Here is a 21,255-nt window from a genome sequence, read left to right on the forward strand (position 1 = left end):
TTATTTATTGCGAAGTGCCATGTCCCTCTGGCTTTCTAGTAACAAACTCTGGCAAACTCTCTGTTGGAATGATGGCTGTAAGCTTTAAAGGCAGGAGATGAATTAAATCAATAAGTAAAAAGATATTCCTCACAGTCTTGATTTGGATGTGTTTCTCCAAATCCTCCATGCCATGTCTTCCTTACATGGATTCCTGTTGGGGCTGGTCTTGTTGTCTCTGAGTCCAGGTTGACTCTGATATCTGGTGAATGTAACCTAGGGTTCTCTTGATCATAATCATCGGAGGAGATTTTGCATTGCCTTCCTCTGTGGCTGAGAGAGTGTGGCTTTCCCAAGCCACCTGCGGGTTTCCATGGCGAAGCTGGGATTTGAATCCAGCACAGCACTCAAACGCTTGCCCTATGTTGACTCTCATTGAGAAAAGCTCATTGGATTTGTAAGACACTTTTATCCAGTTTATTCAATTATTGGATTTATATCCCACCTTTCTCCCAATATGGGATTTATTGTTCTCTTGACCTTAACTGGAGTGGGAACAGAAAGGAGCTTATCGCACGGACAAAGTCGCTTTTCTGATTTTGAAAAGCAGCTTCCAAAGCACACCTAGAGATGCAGCCAGGATGCAGTCGCCTTGCAGAATTGGCAGCGAATTACATGCGATAATTCATGGTTGTATCTTGTTGGAGTGCAGTCGGGTTTTTTGTCCATGCGATAAGCTCCAAAGATGGACTTGGGAGGCCTTTGTATTCACCCAACAAGGCTCTTCTGATGTCTCTGTAGAGCTTCACAAGCCTTATCAGGGAAGATATACACCAACCAAACCCATCTTCACTTTAATTTAGGTTGGAATGCCTCCTGTGTCTGAGAAGAGAGGAATGGTCGCTCAGTTTCTATTGAGGAACTAGGCTACCATAGGGAGCATCTCCATGGGCCAAATAAAACAGTTTCACCCAGTTTTCACCGCAAGCGGTGCAAATGACGTATGGGACGGGACTGAATCTGGGCCTTTTTGTCATCTCCAAGTTTTAACTGAGTGGGAAAACTGCAGTGATTCATCCTGGTTCTGAGTAGACAATCTGGATATTCACACATGTGTGGATAGTGCTCCTTAGCGATATCTTTGGAAACTGGAAAGAGGAATTTTGGTGGTTGGTGGAAGACATTGAAAGGAGACTTCATGGTCAGGCAGTACCAAAATATGTCTATTCTCATATATGCGGAGGGGTACCAGAGCGACTACGATCATGTAGCCATAAATGTTGTGATTTATGGGACTGGGATGTGTTTGACACATTGTGCAGACCATTCTCCAGGACCATCTTGATTTGTGTGGTGATTGTAAAGGCAAACGCATAGTCACTGTGGATCATGTAACCCAGAGGTAAACTGGGTTTACCTGTGATGTAAAAACACCTTGATGGGTCTCTTTCTGCAACTGACCCAACTCATTTGTCAAGCCCTTGTGCAATAGATAACAATGTACACAACAAACACCACTATTTTAAACATTTATAGTTGTTTGTGAAGCCTGTAAAAAAAAAAAGCTGCACCCGTGACTCCTTTACAACTCTTCCTATCAAGCTAAACAGGTGTTATTAACCTGTTTATTATATGAGGTCACAGTTGTTGTTTGATGTTCGGAGTACAAAAGGGAGAGATGCTCAAGTTCTCATGTTTGTCATGAATCAGAAGCATGAGCCTTCAAGGGTACATCGCTTTCTGGTTTCGTTTTCCTGCGGGGTCCAGAGCTCAACGAAACACGGAGACGGCGGCATCTTTCCATTTCTTTTTCTTCTGCAAAGATATTCTTCCCGCCACAGTCATGGATGCAATTGCGAATTGGGGTTACGTTCTTCCGAAAAATGAAACTAAACCAACTTCTTTGCTTTATGCTCAGGTCCAATGCAACAGCTACATTAAGGAGAGACTCATGCTATATATCTGCTAGCTATATAGTTGTTTCAGACGATGGGGATCCCAGTTGGGATGTTATTCTGTACTTGGTTTTTTCTATAAGGAAGCATAGAGTAATTTGGGCATTATGAGAAATCCTACAAAAATTGTAGCATTTTTAAAGAGTGTTGATACTGAGACCTTTTTCTGCACAAAATTCACATTTGATACTTAGTGCATGGGAAAGAGCATTTTCAGCAAACGAAATGGTATCTTCAGTGGAAAATAAATGCTGGTTTTTTTGCACAGAAAATATTGTTTCCTGACTAAAACAAAAACGTGAAAATTTTGCATAGAATGGGTCCTGATTGCAAAGATTCTTGTCAGTTCAGGAGTCCTTTCTTTAGGATTTGTCAAAGGAATATGTATCCGTAGACATTGCCGTGTGCGTTGTTTGTCAGATGACAAGATAACAAGCAACACCAGCGGAAATTCTCTTTTCTACACAACCATTAATGGTTCAGATACTCTCTCCCCAGTTTTCACGATGGCTATCCTAGGGTTGTTTCAGTACTTCACTGAAACCATACTGCTTAATAGCAACATGGCAAACTATGGATGTCAGCCACATATACATGTGCCAGTGCACACCGGAAACATGCATATGCTATCATGAAAACCTAAGAACGGTCAAACCAAACACTCCCAGTTGTTTTTGAGGGATGTTCTCATAAACTCATAAACTCAGTACACTGGCCATGTCTACTATGACTTATAGAAGTTGTAGTCCACTCATCCCTCCATATTTCCGGCTTTGATATTTGCGGATTTGATTAATATGTGCTCTCTAGGAATCTCTAGGTCCTCCAGTGCAACTCTATGGTCAGTTTGAACCAAAAGTTGCACTGAATTACCTAGAGATTCCTAGAGAACACTCTACTAGGTCTTTGTAGCTCCTCCATTGCAACTTTGTGGTCAGTGTCTGTTGGACGTTGACCTCAGAGTTGCACTGGAAGACCCAAAGATTCCTAGAGAGGTGTCCTCTCAGGTGAAAACATGGTATTTTTGTTATTTGCATTTTTTCCATATTCATGGGGGTCTTGTGCCCCTAACCCTAGTGAATATGGAGGAACAGGTATATATTCCCTATGAGCCAGGTTTTAAGAGCTTTTAGGGTACTTGAACTCTGAGACTCTATCCTAGGGGTTCCTTGGTCTTCAGAAAAGGTTTGCAAGAACCTTCTTCGGAGTATGACTTGCCCAAATCACTATGGCTTATCAGAAATATAAATCCTGGTCTCTAAGGTTCCTAGTTCAATACTAAAACCACTTTCATTTTTCCTTTTAAGCAAATTAGTCCAATCCTTTAAACACTTTGATTAGCTCATTTTCAAATTCACCCATAAGGTGCCAATGAGAGTTCCATAGTTAACCACAAGAGGGAGCTGCAGCAATAGTCAGCTCTCACTCCTCAAAGCTGTCTTTTCTGCAGTGTATAATTGCATTATGTGAATACAAATACGTACATCAATATCAATGGGAAATGAGCAGGAGATATTGTAACTGCCCCCATGTCATTCAGGTCTAGTCCTAGGTGTGCTCTGCTATGCTTCCCGGCTGTGTGCATATAAATTAAGATAATTGTAGATGAAATGGAAAATGCAATCGGCTGGGTTTTCAGAGTTAACTCAGTATTAGCTAAGGAAAAGAAATTACCACGTGACTTTGTTGTTTCTTTCATAAAAACAAGATGGAGAGATCAAATTATCCCAAAAGGTTATTCAGAGGAGTTGATAATTGAAGAAAGTACAATTTAAATGTATAAGGACACCCCATTAGAGGTATTATGAAAAAGACAAGATTATACATTTTTAACAAACAAACTTCACAAGAGGGATTTTTTGCCTTGTACAAACAGAAGAAAATAAGAATTAATATTGTTCAAAAAGCTAAAGATTTCTTAAGAAGACTGAGGAGTGAACATGAGAAGGGCCCTGAAAAGGAAAGAAGAATGAAGGCAGGAACAGATGATAGAAAGAAAGCAGAAAAAGAAGACAAAGAGCTGAAGAGTGGAGAAGAAACATCTGACCAAGAAGAGCTGAACAAAGATGAAGAAAGGAGTTCACAAAAGGGAGATGAAGAAGATGTGGATGGAGCTGGAATCTAACAGTAACTGTTATACAGTCATAAATATCTAAATAAATTTGATATTTAATTTATAGCAATCAAAATGGGAATAAAGATTGGATCTTGGAACGTGAAAGGACTTAATTCAAAATTTAAAAGAAAACATTCCACTATTGCAATATCCATGTTGGCTGGGGAGATTCTGGGAATTACAGCCCAATAGGGTAGCTTTTCTGAGCACTTTGTCTTGGTAGGTTTGTTGTTAATTGGTGGCAAGTCAACTTTGACTTATGGTGGGCCTATGAACAGGAGACCTCCAAGTCACTCTGTCATCAAGAGCCCTGCAAACTCAGGGTATTGGTGGCTTCCTCGACTATGTCTATCCACATATAATATACTCTTCCTCTTCTCCTGCTGCCTTCTACCTTACCAAGCATTATTGTCTTTTCTAGGGAGCCCCGTCTTCTCATGATATGACCAACATATAATGGCCTCAGTCTAGTCATCTTGCCTTCTAGGGAGAGGGGCAAAATGAGAGTATTACCCCGAAATCTATCATCCCCGTGACATTTTGCTCCAATGGTCAAATTTTAAGCATTTCAGGAACTTAAAATGTCAGCTGAGCATGTAAGAAGTGGGACATGTGAAGTGACCAAGGGCTGCAAACATACCGAATAGAAGAGTTCTAGCTGGGACTGATTTTCAATGTCTCCCAGTGTGTTTCTAGGAATGCTGACAAGCAACACTTGCTGAAATCTCCTCTTCTGTGCAACCATTCAATGTACAGGAGCCTTCTCTGGTTTTCAGTTGCCAACCCTAAAGGCCCCAGGTCCATAGTCACCCCATTGTTGCCCAAATCATGCTGCTCTCCGAGGGACTGCAAAAATTGGTCCTTTACCCATGGTAAAGGAGAGAGTACTCAAAGCCACTTAAGTGGTTCTGGCACCAGAGTCATAAAATCTCATCCCAAACCCAATCCCTGGCAAGAAAAAGATTGTTACGAACCAATAATGATCTGAACGTAAAGAACTTATTAGTTTGCTTCTGGTTGTTGCCAGGCTTGAGATAGCCAAGGACTGGAAAACTAGAAAGTTGAATATTACAGGACGGAGGACTAGACTCTGGGACTTGTGGTTAATGGAGAAAATGGCAGATAATAACTCTGGATTGACCTTTCATAAGATTTGGCATCCATTTATTGAATACATCCAGCAAGATTTAGTCTCTAGACACCTCCCGATTTTAGGTAAATTGTTATGGAAAGATGTCTTTCAAGATCCCTGAATACACCTTTTATCTATAATTTTCAGGATCTTATCTGGGTTATTGCCTGTATTTATTGTTGTTTTGGTGCACTGTTTGTTGTCATGTTTTGTTTTAGAATGTATTAATAAAATTTTAATTTAAAAAACTGAACCATTAATGATCTAACAATTTGTAGCTCTTGCTCGACTACAACACCCAGAATCACCTTCTGGCTTGTAGTCCGGGGATTGCAATCTTATGAAGGGATCTTCTGAAGGTGTTGTGGCTTCCAATCCCACCTGCCAGCTCATTGCTTGACTGGAAACCTGCCCACACAACTTTGGAGAGGCCTGGCGTTTGCATAGAAGCATGTCCTGAGGCTACATGTGTGCTTGTGAGAAATTACTCATGGAGAGGATGTCAGTGCAGATGAGGTTTTTCTCTCCTTGATAGGCCTTATGAAACACAAAATGTTGAGCATATGGGAAACCCCATGCTCCCCTTGCATGCCAAAGAGACTCAACAAAACATCTGCGGTGTAGGCCTTGTGTAGCAATGACCTGAAGATATTGGCTGCAGGATAGATTGCCATCTCTGGGACTGATCAGAAAAATCAGACATATCAGAACATGCCAACACTGGAACATGGGAGCGCTAGTTAAAATATTGACCGACCATTCATGAACAGGAAAGTGAAAACCTCTGAGACTTGATGACTTCCATGTAATCCCATCTACCAGGATTTCTGTGGTGCGGGAGGATTAAGGTGTTGTCTCCCACTTTGAATTCTGCCAACCGCCTGATGACATTTTCATTTAATCCCCAAACTGCTAGCATTACAGTAACTTAAAATTCAGCAGAGCATTTAGAAAATGGGGTTTAGGTGTCCAAAGAAAAGAGGTAGGCACAGTGACCTGCCACAAAAAGGTATAAGGGCCAGCAGGAGGACCACTGGGATTCATTGGCAATGTTGCAGCTGATAGCTCCCCCAGAGAAACAATAAGGCATACTTTGTTTTGTGTACATTTTTTTATTGGTTTCCTGACTCATGAAAGTCAGTGTACAAAGTCAAAACAATGTCTTGACAGACAGACAGACCCCAAAAAATCACAACACAAAATGACCACCCCAAATAAAGATTTTGGAACTTGACTATTGCTCCCGTTTTGTTGCAGCAAAAAGGCGTAGGGACTGGAATTTCATGAGTGCTTCCGTTTTACTCATCCCCGAGGCAGAGAAAGCAACAACCCAATCCTCACAAAGCTTTGGTGGTTCAGTTTCCCCAGCCGCTACCGCACTTAGGAGGGCCACATCTGGGCTGGGACCAGCTGATATAACCTCCCTGGCCAAATGGAGTGAAACCACTGGGACCACTATTGCAACCAAAATGCCCAAAGCCACCTTGGCTACCACCGTTTCCAAAGCCACTTTGGGTGCCACAGCTTCCAAAGCCACCTTGGGTGCCACAGCTTCCAAAGCCACCTTGGGTGCCATAGCTTCCAAAGCCACCTTGGATGCCACAGCTTCCAATCCCACGATGGTCGCCAGAGCTTCCAAAGCCACAATGGCTGCCAGAACCTCCAGAGCCTCTCCAGCCACAGTCACTTCCATTCCAGTTGCATGTTTCGGACCATTTTGGGCGGGACGTCGAGGAACTCATCCACTGTCCGTAGCCTTGACCTGAGGACTGCCGGCCTGAAGCATCGTTGCCGTACAAGGAGACTCCACATGTTCCGTTGTTAGTCATTTTCAGAAGTTCAAGGGTGGACCTACAAGTGAAATAAGAAGACATTATGTTAAATATCGACATCTAACATAGGCTGCATTTATTGCAGAATCCATGCTGTTTGAGACCACTTGAACTGAAATGGCTCAATTCTGTAGAATCCTGGGATTTGTAGTTTTGTGGGATTGTTAGCTTTCTCTATCAGAGATCTTGGGTGCCACAACAAAACACAAATCCATAGGATGCAGACCTAACAAAGTGGTATCAAACCGCATTAATCCTGCAGTGTGGCAGCAGCCTAGGAAGAGGTTAACTGCTATAAATAAATAAGATAAATGGGAATAATAAATAAATTACTTTTAAAGCTGATGCAATTTTTCATCCTTCCCACCAGAAATCATCTCCACTTACAACAATGTAGTCTAGAAAGTTTGCTGCACGTCTGAAGAAAGTTCTCCTTTTTAATGTGCGCTTTGAGGTACATGACGGAATGGAAACTGAAAGTTTGAGGAAGCTTCTGTGGCAAGTACAACCACATTTTCGGCCACTGGCCAGTGTAATAAATACTAGAGAGCAAGAACTTAACAAGGAGAAGAGAAAGTTTTTGAGCCACCATAGTGCTCCGCATCTTGGATGGAGAAATTAGAAATGTTTGTGTCACCCTTTAACCATCTCTTCTCCAGGCTAAGCATACCCAGCTCCCTAAGGCATTCCTCATAGGGCTTCATGGTTTCCAGACCCTTCACCATTTTAGTCGCCTTCCTTTGGACATACTTCAGTTTCTCAACATCCCCTTTTAAATTGTAATGCCCAGAACTGGACACAGTAGTCCAAGTGAGGTCTAACCAAAGCAGAATTTATCGTTGTTGTGTGCCTTCAAGTCATTTCTGACGTATGGCAAACCTACAGAGAATCTATCACAAGGTTTTCTGGGGCTGAGAGGAAGCAACTCACCCAAGCTCACTGAGTGGGTTTCCATGGCTGAGCCAGGAATCGAACCCTGATCTCCAGAGTCCGAGTCCTACACTGAAACCACTATGCCATGCTGGCTCTCCCAAAGCAGAATAGAATGAATCATAGAATCATAGAGTTGGAAGCGACCACAAGGGCCATCCAGTCCAACCCCCTGTCATGCAGGAAATCGAAATCAAAGCATCCCCAACAGATGGCCATCCAGCCTCTGAATGGTACTATGACTCCTCTCAAACTAAACACTACAGTCCTATTGATGCAGCCCAGGGTCTTTCAGCTGCCACACTGCACTGTTGACTCATGTTCAACTTGTGGTCTACTAAGAGTCCCAGATCCCTTTCGCATGTGCAGTTGTCAAGTCAGGTATCACTCATCCTATATCTGAGCCTTTCCTTGCATTTGTAGAATGTCAAATGAAAAGTAAAATCCTATATCAAATATGTATCAAATGAAACATCTTAGATAATGTAATAATCTTGACTTACCCAAGCGTTTCAGAGAACAGAGGAGGACTGGTTGAAGTCAGGAAAAGAAGTGGTAGATGCCTTGACTTTAAAACACTTTTATACTCTTTTGACGGACAGCTGTGTGGGTGCCAAAAGCCTTTCCCAGGCAGCTTTTGACATAATTATAGGCACAAGATTGTTGTAGGTATCACACCTTGACATGTTTAATAGATTCATATATATATATATATATATATATATATATATATATATATATATATATATTCTCACCCTGGTACTTGTTTGTGCTCATTATTAGCTTTTGATCATCCCTGATTTGTAAGAGCCTGCAGGTTGTCTTCGTCCAACGTTTCATTATATATGCATAAAGGGACTCGAAATAAAACCTTTCCGAAGCAAGGGAAATTAATGGTTGTCTGATGAAATTTTGTATGTAAATATTAAAAAGCGAGCACTCATAATCATGTATACAGTGGACCCTTCGTATCCACTGGGTTCCAGGACCTCCATTGGAGACTAAAGTCTAAGGCTCCTCAAGTGTCATTATATGTAACTATATAACAAAATGGTATCCCTTACATAAAATAGGAAAATCAAGTGATATCGGCCTCAATCCATTTATAGATAAACCGGTGTGCAATCCGAATCGATGGATCAATTCGACATCAGAATGTGGTTCCCACTACATTTGCCCTGATTGCATTTTCTGTCATTAAAACAACCCACATGTGGTTTGCATTCAAAATGATTCGGCACCAGCCGAATGAAGGGCAAATTTGAATTGATCCCGATCCGCTTGTGGTTCACACTTGCGTTGAATCTATTTGATGAAAAAGATGCGGAAAAAAATCAGCGTCAAAAAGACACAGGTTAAATGGGTCTGGCGCATGGCCCCCCTCACCGAATCGCTTCAGCAAATTGATTTAAGTGGGAACCGGGGTAGTCTGAACCGGTTCAAATCGAATTGCAATCCGATTTCAAAGGGAGCGGGAATGAGGCCCTTGTAGCACCTTTGAGACTAACTGAAGAAAGAAGTTGGCAGCATGAGTTTTCGTAGACTAAAGTCTACTTCCTCAGGTGCATTTGTTCTATGAAAGCTCATGCTGCCAACTTCTTTCTTTAGTCAGTCGCAAAGGTGCTACAAGATCTCTCTACATACTGAGTCTACAGACTCACATGGCTATGTCTTTGAGCAAAATCATGGCTTGCTTTTTAAGGGAAAAATTACAAACATTTCTAAATTGTGATATTTGAGAAACCATAAATGTTGGTATCCACAGGAGGTCCTGGAACCAAACCCCAGTTTGTGGACAATAAAAAAGCAGTTTGGGATATGGCATCAGTGCCAACTCTTTCCCTTTCCATTAACAAGTTTTATTTTGGGGGAGGAAATGTCAACACAGGCACAACCAAGTCTTCAGATGTTCTCTTAGTTGGCTTTTGGATCCAAGCCACGATGTTAATATACATACATTTATCTACCTATAAAACAAGAACATGAACACCAAAAGCAAGGGGTAGGGAGAGGCAGTTTTGAAAGGATTCCTAATGTCTATAATTAACACTTTAGAGGTGGATTGTGTTGCGAAATTTGGTTGTTGGTTGCATTGAGGATGGAGCAAGCCTGTTTTCTGCTGCTTCATAGACTAGGGCATGGGGCAGTGGGTTCATAGAATCGTTGAATAACAGAGTTGGAAGAGACCCCAAGAAGGGCCCTGATCCAGTCCAACCCCATTCTGCCATGCAGGAACTCTCAATCAAAGCATCCCTGACAGATGACCATCCAGCCTCTGCTTAAAGACCTTCAAGGAGGGAGACTCCACTACTCTCCAAGGGAGGAGTTTGTTCCACTGTCGAACAGCCCTTACTGTCAAGAAGTTCCTCCTAATGTTGAGGTGGAATCTCTTTTGCTGTAGCTTGCATCCATTGTTCTGGGTCCTATTCTTTGGAGCAGCAGAAAACAAGCTTGCTCCATCCTCAATATGACACCTCTTCAAATATTTAAACAGGGCTATCATATCACCTCTTAACCTTCTCTTCTCCAGGCTAAACATACCCAGCTCCCTAAGACATTCCTCATACGCCATGGTTTGCAGACCCATCACCATTTGGATGAACCTCCTCTGGAAACGCTCCCTTGGGCATCTCTTACAACGGTAGGATTCTATGGACTTTATCACATGAGGAAAACTGGAAGGTTATCCCAATGCCAATCCGGGGTCATCCATGGAGTTTCATGTTATTTCGATAGAGATTATCAAACAACGTCGAAGGCAACCAAAAGTCGACCAGGAACGCAATCACGAGTCATCCCAAAAAGTAGCTAAATTCGGTAAACTATCAAATTTGTAAAGGCTGAATTTGCAGTCAATTTGAGTTTGTATTGGTATGAGGTGCTACTCCAGTTTGGCCCTGGGATTACCCCCGTTACAAACAAACTACAATTCCCATGAATTTCCTTCCTGAACTTCCCTGACTGCCAAGACGAAAGCAGCCATTTTCAGAGGCATTAGAGAAGGGAGGAGAAGTAAAAATCAGGAGCCTAAGCATGCCTGCTGCCTCCTCCTTCTTTCTATCTACTTGTCACTCCATGGGGGGGGGGGGTCCTTGGTCCAGAACTTGGTCCGGAATTTAGATTGAGAGTGGTGGAATCTCCCTCCTTGGAGGTCTTTAAACAGAGGCTACATGGCCATCTGTCAGGGATGCTTTGAATGAGAGTTCCTGCATGGCAGAATAGGGTTGGACTGAATGCACTTGTGGTCTCTTCCAGCTCTATGATTCTATGATCCTATCCTCCCTATGCATGCGTAAGCATGCTAATTTGTAAGGAAGAAACTGATGGGTACATACTGATCTGATGAATTCGCATTGGCACTGCTTTCTCTTTTGGATTGATGCTGTGTTGTGCATTGTGTGTGATGAGCTAGTTCGTAATTTTGGGCATTTTTGAATTGGCCCCACTTTCTTCTTCTTTCGGGATTGGGGTTCCTTCCCCTGTGTGAAAAAGTCCTATGATTCTATGAAATAACTCTCTTTTCTTAGAATCATAGAATCATACAATCATAGAGTTGGAAGAGACCTCAAGGGCCATCCAGTCCAACCCCATTCTGCCATGCAGAAAATCTCATTCAAAGCATCCCTGACAGATGTCCATCCAGCCTCTGTTTGAAGACCTCTAAGGAAGGAGACTCCACTACACTCCGAGGAAGGAATGTGTTCCACTGTTGAACAGCCCTTACTCTCAGGAAGTTCCTCCTAATGTTGAGGTGGAATCTCTTTTCCTCTTGGTAGGATTGAAGTGTTACAGATTTCCTGTGAGCAATAGTAAGTCTGAATGTATCAGGATTTGTTCCATCTAGCCTACCTTAGATGGACAGAACAGTGAATCAAACCATTTCTTATCAACACTCTCTCTTCACCAACAATGTCCTACCAGTAAACAAGAAGAGCTGGTCTGCTGTTGTCCATCCAGTTGGAAAAACTGCTGATCCAGGGACTGGTACTAGGGTCACTATCACTGCCCCGATGAATATTTTGGGTCCCTCACTGGGCAACAATAGACAAATAAACACACCGGAGGATAGAAATGGATGCAGCATGCATTTTGGAAAGCCAACTAAAATTTATTACACAGGGAAGGACACAGAAACCAAAAACCCCTCACCATGCAAATTATGACATCTCCCAGTCCTTGTGACCTTGCTGGGCGGCAGAGCAAATGGTTGGCTTTCAACCCTCTTTGTAAACAATCATTAACACTTTATGCGCTTGAAATCTCATGTTATTACAGCTTTGGTGGCTTGTTCCCGGTTTTAATAGGCTCCGGAGCTATTTTTGTATACTAGCTATTGCATGTGGGAATGAGTCACAAGAGTTTCCTAGTTAAGTTTGGATATGGACCTATGGAACCAGAAGAACGAGGAGACGGATTGGTTCACCATTTGTCCAATTTTCTGGAAGCCCTTCTGGACTCATGTTATCCCCAGTATCTTTTTTGGGAGGAGTTCAAAAATAAGTTAATGTGTTTTTTTCAGATTTCATTTCCCCACTCTTTCCTGCTGAGTTTATGGATGCAAGGGGGGGGGAATCTGTTTGCTCTGAAACGTTAAAAGAGTATGGTTGTCTCCTCATAAGGAACCATATTGTGAATGTGAAGTCCAAGGCTTTCGTGGCTTGCATCCATAGTTTTTTGTGGGTTTTCGGGCTATGTGGCCATGTTTTAGAAGAGTTTATTCCTGACGTTTCCATCAACAACAGAACAATACACAGATCAACATTGGGATCACTCCTCCATACCCAGGGTCACACAGTATATATATCCAACTCTCTTCCATGCCAGCATTCTCTGACGATGCCAGCCACAGATGCCGGCGAAACATCACGAATAAACTCTTTTAGAACATGGCCACACAGTCTGAAAAACCCACAAAAAACTATACATATTGTGAATGTTTAGCAAGCCACTCAAGAGAGCTTGCCTGGCATCCTGATCGTTGGTTGCAACCAGAGTAGACCTATTCAATGAAATGAGGCCTGCTGAGTCAACATATAGATAGACTTCAGTGACTCTGACTCAGTAGGTCACTTCCAGTTGGGATTAAGATCAAAATGGCATTTTGTTGATGTTTTACATTGGCATAAGGCCTCCTACAGAAACAGTGGGTCAGCTTTCTTCACGGGAGAGTTGCCATTGAGTTCCTCAGATGGAAACTTGAAAGAGTATAACTTGCTCAAGGTTACCCAATGGGTTTCCAGGGATGTAACCAGGATTTTGGGAAGAGGGGGGTCCAGACTAAGTGCCACCATTATAATGGGGCTTGGATGCGGAAGGGGGGGTCTGGACCCCCTCCCCCCCCCCCCCCGGTTATGTCCCTGGGGTTTCCATGGCTGAGTGGGGATTTGCACCCTGGTCTACTAAAGTCCTAGGCCAGCTTGCAGTGAATGTGAGGTGAGATCTTTTTATTTGGCCCATGAAGCTTGACCAGGCCAGTATGGCATAGTGGTTTGATCTTTGTCCTATGACTCTGGAGACCAGTGTTCAGTTCCCAATTTGGCCAGGAAACCCACTGGACATGCTCTTAGCTTAAAGGGGAGACAATGACAAACATAATCTGAAGAAACTTGCCAAGAAAACTCCATGATAGGGTCGCCTTAGGATTGCCATAAGTGAGGAATGACTTGAAGGCACCCAACAACAAGAACAACAACAAAGTTTGGGAAAGACAGCTATGAATGAACTAGAGAAGATCCTAAAGTCTAACACTGAACACCAAAGTTAGGATTATTGTATTTCCAATACTATATATAGATGTGAGAGCTGGACAGTGAATAAAGTTGATGTGAAAGAAAAGCATCTCATTTAAGATGTGCTGAGGGTACCATGGAAGGCAAAAAAGACAACTAAATGGGTCCTAGGACAGATCAAGCGTTAACTCTTCATGGAAGCCAAGATGAGTTGAGGCTGTTGTACTTCGGCCACATCATGAGAAGACATGAATCGCTAGAAAAGAGTAATGCTAGGAAAGGTGGAGGGCATCAGAAAGAGTGTTGGACCACATGCCAGATGCGTAGACTATGACCCGGTACAGATAGGCCTTGGCACACGTCTTGATGATGTGCTAGAGTTGCCATGGGGCCTCACTTACAGACACCCCACAACCCTAGCACGTATTCCATACGTCAAAATGGCGGCGCCCTGTACAGATGGGCACCACCATTTTGACATGACGGACGCTTACAGTCCACAGGTCACGGCGTGATACTGACGTTGTGAGTGTGCCATTGGCTCACTGCAATGTCAGTATCGCGCCACAAAAAGAACCCACTTTTTGTGGGTTCTTTTTGCTCTGCTAGGAAGCCACGCAGTTTATCCGCTGTAGCTTCCTCGCGGTGCAAAACAAGGCTCGGGCAGACCACCCTTTTTGGGCGGTCTGTACCAGGCCTCAGTTGGAGACATCATGGCTCTGAACCTGGAGGACCTAAACAGAGTGGTCGAGGACAGGAGGTCTTGGAGGTGTCTCACTCACGTCTTGGAAGTGTCTCACTCACAAGACTAGTGCTGGTGGGGCTTCGGCACCCTTCTCTCCAAAGGGAGCCTGAGAGCTCCCTTTGGAGGGAAGGCTAGCGCCAGCGGGGCTTCAGCCCCCTTCTCTCCAAAGGGAGCCAGAGAGCTCCCTTTGGAGAGAAGGCTAGTGCCGGCGGGGCCTGGGAGGGTCGGATAATCCGGAATGTCGGATTAGCGAAACTCGGATAACCGAGACTCTACTGTATTCCTTTTGTATTGCTGATTTTGTCTTGTTCCCTCGCAAGCAAGTGGACTCGAACCATTTTGACTATAATAAATGACCAAGTTGCAGAAATCTTGGACAGCAGCCATGTTCCTTGCTTGCATGCTAAACATGTGCTTGTTCCCTATAATCATGACATGCGTCCCTCTATTTCTAAAAGGTTATGGTTAAAAGTTTAGGGAGATTATTTTTTAGGGAAGGTAACTAGTTGAGTCGCATTAATTATCGGTATGAGCCCAGTTGAATTGACTGATTCAATGGGAAAGAATGTGGCTCATAAAGTTCTGAGCAACCTGAATTCTTGGTCAAGGGCTATGGACTTGGTGTATCCTATTTTTATTTAGCATAGCTGCTGCTAAACAAGACAGGTGTACCAATACAACAATTTGGGTCATGATGATATACATGCTAAGTATGAGTTAGTGACAAACAACGCAGATGCCACACACGCATCTTTACCCATAAGGTAGTTCGAGAAACAGTATAAAAGAGCTCTGATTCTCAGGGACTTCCAAACACTCGTCTCGACTTCAGCTCAAGTTTGAGTTTCAGGTAAGATGCTCTTGTTTCGAGTTGTTGTTTCTGAATGTTGGGACTGTGCTCTTTGTTAGACGTATGGTTGATAGGATGTTGTTTCAATATGTTTGTTAATATAATTATGTCAGTCTAAAACAATATGGTAAAACAAATAGATGCTATCTTCCCGTCTAAGCCTTCCTGAGCTCTGAGATTCTCAGCAGAGGTCTTTCTTTCCACCTATGTTGAGGATATGAGGAAGGATCTTCTTAGTGGCTTCCCCTAGGTTCTGGTTCTCCTTTCTAGGGAGGCTAGAACAGACCCGACCTTGTCGGCCTTCTCTTGGTAGACAAGGTATTTCTTAGAAATTCGGAATGCTTTGAGAATGTAAGTGAAGGTTCCAGGCATGTTCATATAGGGCTGGGAAAGACTCCTGGTTGAAAGCCAGAAGATCCTTTACAAATCAGTCACCGTCAAAGGTTGCATTCCATGGGAAGGCAGAGCCAATGTCAAAAGAGGTAGAACCCAAAAGACCAGCATAGGAAGAACTTCCTGATAGTCAAAGCTGGTTGACAGTGGAAGGCGCTGCCTTGGAGAGTGATGGAGTCTCCTCCTTTGGAGGTTTTTAAGCAGAGGCTGGATGGCCATCTGCCAGGGGTGATTTGATGGTGTCATCTTGCATGATAGGGGGTTCAACTGGATGACCTTTGAAGTCTCTTCCATGTTTCCATGATCTACCATACTGGAGGGTTGCTTGAGCTATTCACAGAGTACTTCAAGCCCCTCTCCTCCACCGAATGCTCACAAAATTTCAAAAAGCATTAAAGAACAATATTATTTTTTTAAAATGCAGGGCACCACTTGACCACATGCTACTGCTACATAATTTTAATTTCAAATTTTAAAAAAAGGTCTGGAAGAAAGATTAGAGAAGGAGGACAAGTAGAAGTCTTGTGGAAGGGAGTCCCAAAGCCCAGGACGTTCTCTCCTATGTCTTCACCAAAAGTGCCTGTAAAGGTGGTGGGACGGAGACAAAGCCCTTCAAGCTGACTTGTAGTAATGGAATTTTCCAAGTTCAAGAGCAGCGTGCCTATGAATAATAACTGGAGTGCTCTTCATCCATTTAAATGTAATCCTTTCTCCTTCTCCCCCCCCCAGTTGCTTGTGATACAAATCCACCTCTACTCTCCAAGATGACTTCCGGTTGGTGTGGCCACAGAAGCGGTTGCGGATCCGGCGGCTGGGGTGGCAACTGCGGCGGCTGGGGTGGCAACTGCGGCGGCTGGGGTGGCAACTACGGCGGCTGGGGTGGCAACTGCGGCGGTGGCTGGGGTAGCCACTGTGGCAACGGCTGGGGCTGGGGTAGCCACTGCGGCAACAACTGTGGCTGGGGTAGCCACTGCGGCAACAACTGTGGCTGGGGTTGTTGCTACAATCCCTGTAACAGAGGCTGTGGATGGGGTTATTAATTCTCTCCCCACACCCAAAACAAGTGTCCATAGGGATAGATTTTGCTGACATGGATAAGATGAGCATCGGAGCAAAAGGAGCTCAGCAATTCGGAGCCCCAGAAACAGCGGCCTCAATGGTGAAAGTGGAAAGACTTGGGACCACTGCAGAAGATGCATGCCTGTCCCCATGATTTGCCACCCCACAATTTGCTCATTTTTGTCCTTGTCATTGATCTGTTCCTTCCCATGTCCAATAGTCTTCTCCAATAGACCTCTCCTGTTTGTGTCATCCCTGTACCTCTTTTTTCCCTGCCCTGTAATAAAAACCTTACTGCATCAGAACATAACATCTTTTCAGCTTCTTTTTTCCTCCAACTTGCTGGTGGTTCATTTGCCATTTCTTAGATTTGATTAATAGACCGGGAGCTGCCCCTATGAGCGACATTTTGCTTTATGGTTAAAGCAGAATCCCTAAACCTTGGCTGAGGTCTTACATTTCATCATTTAAAGCCAAGACAAGAAAACAAATATGCAGCGTGCTGACTCCATTAAAGATCTTTCCATATCTAGACATCAAATGCAATGTGTTTCCTTGATAATGGAAGGAGATCAGGGAAGGGACTAGCTTAGGTTTAGCTGATATATGGATGGAAAGAATATTCAAATATATTTGAAAATGGTAACCCCCGAACCATGTTTCTCAAGTGCTGAGAAAACCTAGGTGTATGTACACTGTGCAAATAATGCAATTTGAGAGCACTTTAGATGCTGTAGCACCATCCTATGGAATCGTGGTATGTATAGTTTCACAAGATCTTTGGTTTTTTCTGCCAAAAAGTGCTGGTGCCTCACAAAACTCCAAATCACAGGAGTCTATAGGATGGAGCCATGATAGTTGAAGTGATATTAAACTGTATTGTGTCTACGATGTAAACACACTCCCCAAGAGATGAGAGTTTTCACACTTCAGGAGCTTTTCCATGCAAAATTCGCATGTGGTTGTTCGGTCCCGAAAACAGCCTCTTCTGCAAGTCTGGGATTCTTTGCATTAGCATTTCTCGACACTCAAGAAATGTGTTTTCCAACCATTATCCAAATATCTCCCTACCATGCAATAAAACACATCAATATAGATGCTAATGTATACAAAAAACATTCAAAAACAACCATGACAGCCTTGCCATTCAATTGAGACTTTTTGAAATGGGACCCATTAATCATGATTAAATCAATCCTGTTTGTTTCAGTCAGGGTTATACCTGAACTATTGCTTTGGGATTTCAAGAGACACCCGATGGCCTTAAATGAAATTCCAGTGCACACAGGTACCTCTACCACAACTAAACCCCTAATTCCACAATTTTTATTCATTCATTCATTCATTCATTCATTCTTTTCATTTCATTCATTTTAACCATCCATTAAGAAGCCAAGCCCTTCCTCCAGTCGATCTGCCTTGGTCCAGGCCTCGGAGGTGGAGAAGAACTGCTGGACCTGATCCCATTCCCCACCACCTCTCCCTTCTCCTTTTGTGTCGTGTCTTCTTAGATTGTAAGCCTGAGGGCAGGGAACTGCCTAACTAAAAGATTGTATGTACAGCGCTGTGTAAATTTACAGCACTTTATAAATAAAAGTTAATAATAATAATAATAAATTTATTCAAAGTTGTGAAAAGAACACTTTCCAGCCACAAATGCTGGTGAAACGTCAGAAAGAAACTCTGCTAGAACATGGCCACATAGCCCAAAAAACCCACAAAAAGCTATGGATGCCGGCCATGAAAGCCTTTGACTTTACAGAACACCTTCCATTTCCTCTGCCAGAGATCCATAAACTGGTATGTCCCTCCCATTCTGCTGAGGTTGCATAAGCAATAAGTATTTAGAAGACAGAGTGCTCATTCCCACTTGTAGTTTAAACCGATTCCCGATTCACCCTCGCTCCGTGTTGGAAATCGTTCCCACTATAAAGCAGATCTTTTCTTATTCCAGTGTAATCGGGGGGTTTTGGCATGGTTGTCATGCCCACTAGTTGTGCCGCTTCAAATCGGATCTGGGTGAGGAGGAAGCCGGGGGCGGAGGGAGAAGGAGCCAGCCGGGGACAGAAGAGGAAGCCATGGACGGAGGGAGAAGCTGGGAAACGAGGCAGGAGGATGAAGGGAGGGGACAATGGTTTTTTAAAAAAGTAAAATTGACAGATTATTCAATTGATTGATTGATCAATTGAATATTCTGAAGACTCTGAAGACATGGAGGAGGCTGAGACAGGAGCAGATCTGGAGCTGTCTGGATCTGCAGTCTCCAAGGAGGCTTAGGAAAATGCAGGGGAAGAAACAGACTCTATGGACTCTAGGCTGCAGGTGCTAAGATCTGTGGAGAAAAGGCAGGTCAAGGAGTCTTTGAGGTGTTCTTCCAGGCTGGAAGCTAATAGGTTTCAGCTGAGAAAAGCAGAGGCCTTTTAAAAGACCTCCAGCTGAAGAGGTTCTTTGCAGCTGACCACAAGTCTTGCAACCTTGTTGATCCTGTGTTCCTTGCTCTTTGATTCATGACTGGTTATCTGACCCCTTGACCTGCCTTGTGACTATGCTCTTGCCTCTGCCCTTTGCTGTGACTGACTGGTATTGTGTGACCCTTGGACTGGACTCTGGATGATTCCTTTGCATATTCCCCTGCTGTGCTGCCCTCAGCAGAGGTAAGCAGGACACATTGTAGCAGCCATAACCACTGGAGCCATAACAACTTCCATAACAGTATGGCCCACACCATGTTGGATGATATGAACTGGGATCATAATAGTGTCCATAGCCACCATAGCTGCAAGGATTATAGCAGGATGAGTAGCTGCAGGGAATGCAGTATCCACCAGCCCCAGATCAGCCCCAGATCTGCCACCATAATAAGTCATGGTCTTGACTTGGTCTGTTTAGATCTGAGTGAGACATGATTCCTCTTTCAACCACTCCCTGTTCCTCAAGCAAAACCATTTTAACTGTACCAGATTGAATTTTGTGGAACTGTCTACCACATCATGGGGTTATTTGAAAAGTGGAGTGGGAAGATATTTGGGGGTCCAGGAGTCATACCCATCACATTTTCCAACCACCCCAGTCTTTTATGAGGCATGTCTATCCATTTATTTCATCCAAACATGATGTGATCTGATGATTTTGTGGGAATTAATGCAGAATTAATGTAGTTTGACCCCGCTTTAACTGCCAGGGCTCAATGCTATAAAACTGTGGGATTTGGGGAGTTATTTTACCTTCAGAGAGGCTAAATCAGAGAGAGATCTGGTGCCACAACAAACTTAAAATCCTAGGATTCCATATAATGGAGCCATGACAGTTAAAGTGGCATTGAAGTGCATTAATTCTGCAGTGTGGCAGCAGCCTCAGTCTAATAATCTTTAATGTAGGTTTCCTCCTTCGCTACTATCATCCACTTTAACAAGCATTGACTTTTCCAATTAGGCATGTTGTCTCTTGATCTGACCAAAGTGTGCTAGTCTGAGTTCAGTCCTCTTGGCTTCTATTGTGAGTCTGCAGAAACAAAGAGTTGGAAGAGACCACAAATGCCATCAGTCCAACCCCCTGCTATTGGCCAAGTATCAGAGTGTAGTGGAGTCTCCTTCCTTGGAGGTCTTTAAACAGAGGCTAGATGGCCATCTGCTGGGGATGCTTTGATTTGGATTTCCTGCATGGCAGGGGGTTGGACTGGATGTCCCATGCAGTCTCTTCCAACTCTATGATTCTATGTTTCTATGATTCTATCTTGGTTGCTTTTGTTACCACACCTCCTCCTTCCCATACCAAACAATTCTGAATCTCTGAAGATGCCAACCACAGATGCTGGCAAAACGTCAGGAAGAAAATCTTCTAGAAAACGGCCGCATAGCCTGAAAAACCCACAAAAAACTATGAATGCTGGCCGTGAAAGCCTTTGACTTCACAAATTCTGAATTAATTCCAAGTCCAATGCACAAGTACAACAATCAGAAAATGAAGGGATTGGGAAGAGATGCAAGCTGGCCCCATCTTGTAATTTTAGCAGGGAACACAAGGAGGTGTTGCGATCCCTCTGCGTCTCTGTCCAAGTTCCTTTTATACCACATCGTTGGCACGTCTTCTAGTTACATGTCACTTTTTTGATGTCCTCATTAGCCACCATTAGCCCTGTGTACAATGTCCCTAAGGAGTGTCTTTAATTATTTCACTCCCAACAATCATGAATACACCCTCTCCATTAATTCCTTTTAATTTTCAACATTTACAAGCCAGGTGTTGCTTTGTTGCACTTGTTGGAATCCAAAATGATCTTCCTCACGTCTTTACGATGCACTGGGGCCATGTGTGGTTTACATCCTTGGAGCACTAGCAAAACAAATAGTGTGCTAGGCATAATAGCTCTGGAACCTGTCTGATCTTGGAAGCTAAGAAGGATCAGCCCTGGTTAGTACTTGGATGAAGGACCACCAACCAATACCAAGGTGCCTTATGCTATATTTCAGCGGAAGGAACTGGTAGAACTGCCTTGGAGGATTTCTTGCCTAAGGTAGATGTCCTATTGCTCAGAA

This window comes from Sceloporus undulatus, chromosome 9 (assembly GCF_019175285.1).
Source record: "Sceloporus undulatus isolate JIND9_A2432 ecotype Alabama chromosome 9, SceUnd_v1.1, whole genome shotgun sequence".
Taxonomy (NCBI): Eukaryota; Metazoa; Chordata; class Lepidosauria; order Squamata; family Phrynosomatidae; genus Sceloporus; species Sceloporus undulatus.